Source organism: Pseudoliparis swirei, chromosome 19 (genome assembly GCF_029220125.1).
Source record: "Pseudoliparis swirei isolate HS2019 ecotype Mariana Trench chromosome 19, NWPU_hadal_v1, whole genome shotgun sequence".
Classification (NCBI taxonomy): domain Eukaryota; kingdom Metazoa; phylum Chordata; class Actinopteri; order Perciformes; family Liparidae; genus Pseudoliparis; species Pseudoliparis swirei.
The window spans coordinates 23735992-23740855 of record NC_079406.1 but is presented as its reverse complement, the minus strand read 5'-3'; the positions used below and the strand labels follow the sequence as shown (position 1 = coordinate 23740855).

The 4864-nt window shown below is 40.4% G+C and overlaps 1 pseudogene; it reads left to right on the top strand.

Annotated features, from left to right (window-relative positions):
- Window positions 1-557: 557 nt before the first annotated feature.
- On the top strand, window positions 558-1205 carry LOC130209388 (cilia- and flagella-associated protein 251-like; annotated as a pseudogene).
- Window positions 1206-4864: the final 3659 nt, after the last annotated feature.

The window sequence follows — 4864 nt, the reverse complement described above, 5'->3', positions numbered from 1 at the left end:
AATTATTTTTTCTGACCGGAATATATAAGTTGCCGATGCGGCTCTGTTTTTATTTTATTTTAGTTAAACTGTTGATTCATCCGATGCTTCGAATTAGCTCTTCCTCTCAACCGTGTCCATCGCCATCGCCGCCGGGAATCTGACTCGGGTCACGACGGTCCTGAGACGTCGGTATTGACGGTTGGTCTCTTGGGTTCGGAGAGATGGATCGATCCCGTGTCAATCACAGCGAGCGCGTGAGAGCCGGAGTCTCGCGCCCGCTGGCAGCACTCCAGATAGGCGTGTGGGAAAGTAAAGAATATATATGAATAACTAAAAAAAGGCTCTCGCGTATCAGGGTTCGGAATAATTTAATACCTCCGTGGCATTCCTGTTTTTTTTTCAGGTGTGTCGGGAATGTAGAAGAAGGAGAAGAAGGAGGAGGAGAAGGAGAAGAAGAAGATGAAGAAAATGAAGAAGAACGAGAAGAAGAAGAACAAGAAGAAGAGGATGAAGGAGAATGAGAAGTAGAAGGAAAAGAAGAAGATGAAGAAAAAGGAGGAGAAGAACGAGAAGAAGAAGAACAAGAAGAAGAAGAAGAGGATGACGGAGAAGGAGAAGAACGAGAAGAACGAGAAGAACGAGAAGAAGATGAAGAAGAAGAAGATGATGAAGAAGAAGAAGGAGAAGAAGAACAAGAAGAAGAGGATGACGGAGAAGAACGAGAAGAAAAAGGAGAAGGAGAAGGAGAAGATGAAGAAAAAGATGAAGAAAAAGAAGGAGAAGAAGAACGTGAAGAACGAGAAGAAGAAGAAGAAGATGAAGAAGAAGAAGAAGGAGATGGAGAATGAGAAGAAGACCAAGAAGAAGAGGATGACGGAGAAGAAGGAGAAGAAAAAGGAGAAGGAGAAGAAGATGGAAAAAAAGAAGGAGAAGAAGAAGAACGTGAAGAACGAGAAGAACGAGAAGAAGAAGAAGAACAAGAAGAAGAGGATGACGGAGAAGGAGAAGAAGGAGAAGAAAAAGGAGGAGAAGAAGGAGAAGGAGAAGATGAAGAAGATGAAGAAAAAGAAGAAGGAGAAGAAGAACGTGAAGAACGAGAAGAACGAGGAGAAGAAGAAGAAGATGAAGAAGAAGAAGATGAAGAAGGAGAAGAAGAAGATGGAAAAAAGAAGAAGAAGGAGAAGAAGAAGAACGTGAAGAACGAGAAGAAGAAGAAGAAGTAAAATTAAATTAAGATAAAAAGGCTCTAATGTGTAAGGGTTCGGTATCAATTTTCCCGGTGTGTGGGGAATGGACACATTGATCCAGGAGGTGCAGGTTTATATGTGGGTTGTGTTTATTTACACCAAGAAGGAGAAGCCACAACAACAACAACAACAACAACAACAACAACTGTCTCCATGAGTTTCCAGGAGCTGGCTGAAGTGACGGAGGTCTCCACCGTGTCGACAGGAGACAATAAGTGATCGGTCAAAGTAAGAGTCTGCCACAGATGAAAAACAGACATGAAATAGAATAATCTCTGTGAAGAGGCAGCCAGCCAGTCATTGTTTTGAATGCTCGATGTGGGCTTTGATGTGGAGGAGCGTCTCCAGGAGATGAATCGCACCGCGTGACTCACACACAGCGCCAACATCCATAATAAGTACACGACGTATAAAACAAGACGCGGGTCGTTCTTAATTCAAGGCGTTATCGGACTCACTCCATATGCTCCTGGGAACTCTGACTGGAAATAATGTCGCAATATTTTGAAGGAAACACGTCCGATGTGAATGTTTAACACTGACTGATGAATCTGTTTTGCAGATGTGTGCATATGTATCGGGCAATGAAATGGAAAAGAAGTTTGATTACATTTAGAAACAGTGACGTCATTGCTTAGTTGGTCCACTAGAGAGAACTAACACAGTGTAAAATGTCCCGCTCAATAACAATGTTTTATTTATTAATTTTTTATCATTGACATATTGGGTATTTATGTCAAGATAAAAAAAAGAATGGAAAATCTAATGAATCATTACTATACAGTATATATATTTTAAAAATAATTTTCAGTATCCGCCCACAATCATTATCGCAATATTCATAAGAAAGATGTTTGATATAAACCATTATGACTGACAGAAATGTCAGTATTTATTTATTTATTGAATAGAAATGTTGGCTAATATATCAATAGCAGATTTTTTGAACTATTTAAATAAGTATCGGCCTTAAAACTCCATCATCGGGCGTCGCTCAATGGCACAACGTGGGGAAGTAATGCAAACTCGTTTCAAACAGATGTTCAATACAATTAACTGTTTAGCACCAACTATATTTAATCACGGATTTAAAAGATGTAATTACGTTTTAATGACGCACATTCAAACTGCTATAAAAACAAATATATATATATCTAAACATATATATATATATTTATATATATATATATATTTATATAAATATATATAAATATAGACATATAAATAAATATATTTATATAAATATATCTATATATGTATATACAAATCTAAATATATTTATATATATATATATATTTCCCCCAGCCTGTGGTTAACTGCACAGAATATTTCTCTTTCTCTATAAAAACAAATATATATATATATATATATAAACATATATATATATATATTTATATCTAAATATATATAAATATATACATATGAATAAATATATATATTTATAAAAATATATATCTATATATATATGTATATAAAAATCTAAATATATATATATATATATATTTCCCCCAGCCTGTAGTTAACTGCACTGACTCTTTCTCTTCCGTGCTCGTTCTCGTCAATAAATTACGACCCATTGAAATCGACACAAGTCGTGAAGAACTTGTAAAATGTTTACGTCTCGCCGCGGCTCAATTAATTTCAGATTAAGTCGGTGCATTTCAATTAGGCTCTCATAAAGCCGGTATGAATGTAACCGGATTAATCCGCAGGCGTTGCCATTCAGCGACTGCATCGTGTCAGCCGCGATGACTTCAACATGGCCGTCTAGTCGACGCAGGCTTAATGGGAAGTGAGCCGCATCGCTGCCGAGTTTATTATCGACGCTCGTCGCTCTTACTGTCTCGGAGAGCCTTTTGGAGGGAAGCGACTCGCTCGCCGTTACCGACGCGCGGCACCGAGGCTCCGATGCACGGCGGAGTCTGAGGACGATGCAGGAAGTGGAGGAGAGTTGTGTCGCCGTGGAGTTCAGAAACATTTAAATACTGCATTTTGAAAAAAAAAACCTGAAGCCACCTCGACGATAATGGAGTTGTTGTTGTTTTTTCCGCCGAAGTGTGCAAAACTCGTGTCTGCAACACCGCGGGAAATTAATCTCGAATGGCCGCGTCTGGAATTTGAATCACGAGGCGCTCGTTCAATTGTCAAAGAGAAACGATGTCATTAATGAGTGAAGGAAAGGGAGGGAGGGAGGAGAAGAAGGAGAAGAAGAAAACTAAAAAGGAGACAAAGAATGATGATTCTTGCCTTGTCATTAATGACTGAAGGAAAGGGAGGGAGAAGAAGAAGGAGAAGAAGAAGAAGAAGGAAGAAGAAGAAGAAGAAGAAGACGAAGAAGAAGAAGAAGAAAGAAGGAGAAGAAGAAGAAAAAGATGAGAAATGATGGATCTCGCCTTGTCATTAATGAGTGAAGGAAAGAGAGGGAGGGAGAAGAAGAAGGAGGTGGAGGAGAAGAAGAAGCAGGATAAGAAGAAGAGAAGAAGAAGAAGAAGAAGAAGAAGAGAAGAAGAAGAAGTAGAATAGAAAAAAGGAAACAAGAAATGATCAATCTCGCCTTGTCATTAATGAGTAAAGGAAAGAAGCAGAAGAAAACGAAGAAGAAGAAGAAGGAGAAGAAGGAGAAGAGAAGAAGAAGAAGAATAGAAAAAAGGAAACACGAAATGATCAATCTCGCCTTGTCATGAATGAGTAAAGGAAAGAAGCAGAAGAAAACAAAGAAGAAGAAGAAGAAGAAGGAGAAGGAGAAGAATAAGAAGAAGCAGGAGAAGGAGAAAAAGAAGAAGAAGGAGAAGAAGAAGGAGAAGAAGAAGAAGAAGGAGAAGAAGAAGAAGAAGAAGACGAGAAATGATGAATCTCGCTGTGTTCCCATGGAGCCGGGAAGCAGAGATCTTTCCTCTCTCCTTTCCTCTCCCCTCTCCGGTTTGCAAACGGCGGCGGCGGCGCTGAACTCTAATGGCCTCCTGTTTTCCTGTCACTGGAGGAGAGAGAGGAAGTTGAATGAGCGGAATTAGATTCCATTTCCCATCCCCGCCATTGTTATTTTTGGTCAAATAACGCATTGCTCTTCCACTCACGAGCGGGAGCGAAAGAGCAGTCGGTGTTTAATCAATCCTTTTTTGGAAATGGAGTGAGTCGGAGGAGGAGAGGAGGGGCGGCGGGGGCGGGGCGGCTCACTCTGGGCCTGCCGCTGTGCACAAAATGGAATAAATGTGACATTAGGGACACGGGTATCATTACCTTGATGAATCACGGAAGGTATAACGATTATGGAAATTGTCATCGACTGGTCATTCATCTCAATTTATTGCAGCTCTCTGCCACCGCGGCCCCGGCAACACCGGCATGCCATCATGTCAATACAGTTCCACGGGGCCGTTATCAATGACCGCCTTTCCCCCCCCCCCCCCCTCACACACAATGGCCCGAGCACAGCGAAGCCCCGCCCCGCCCCCCCCCCCCTGTTTTTTTAACCCTCCTGTTACCTTTATATTTACTGACATATTTTACCCTCGGGGTCAATTTGACCCCAGCAATTAAAACCTCCAGAAAATTATTAGAATTAATATTGTTTCCCAAGTTTAAGTGTGAGGTACTTTATGTTTGTTTGTTGACTACCTAAATAGCCCTTTAAATAT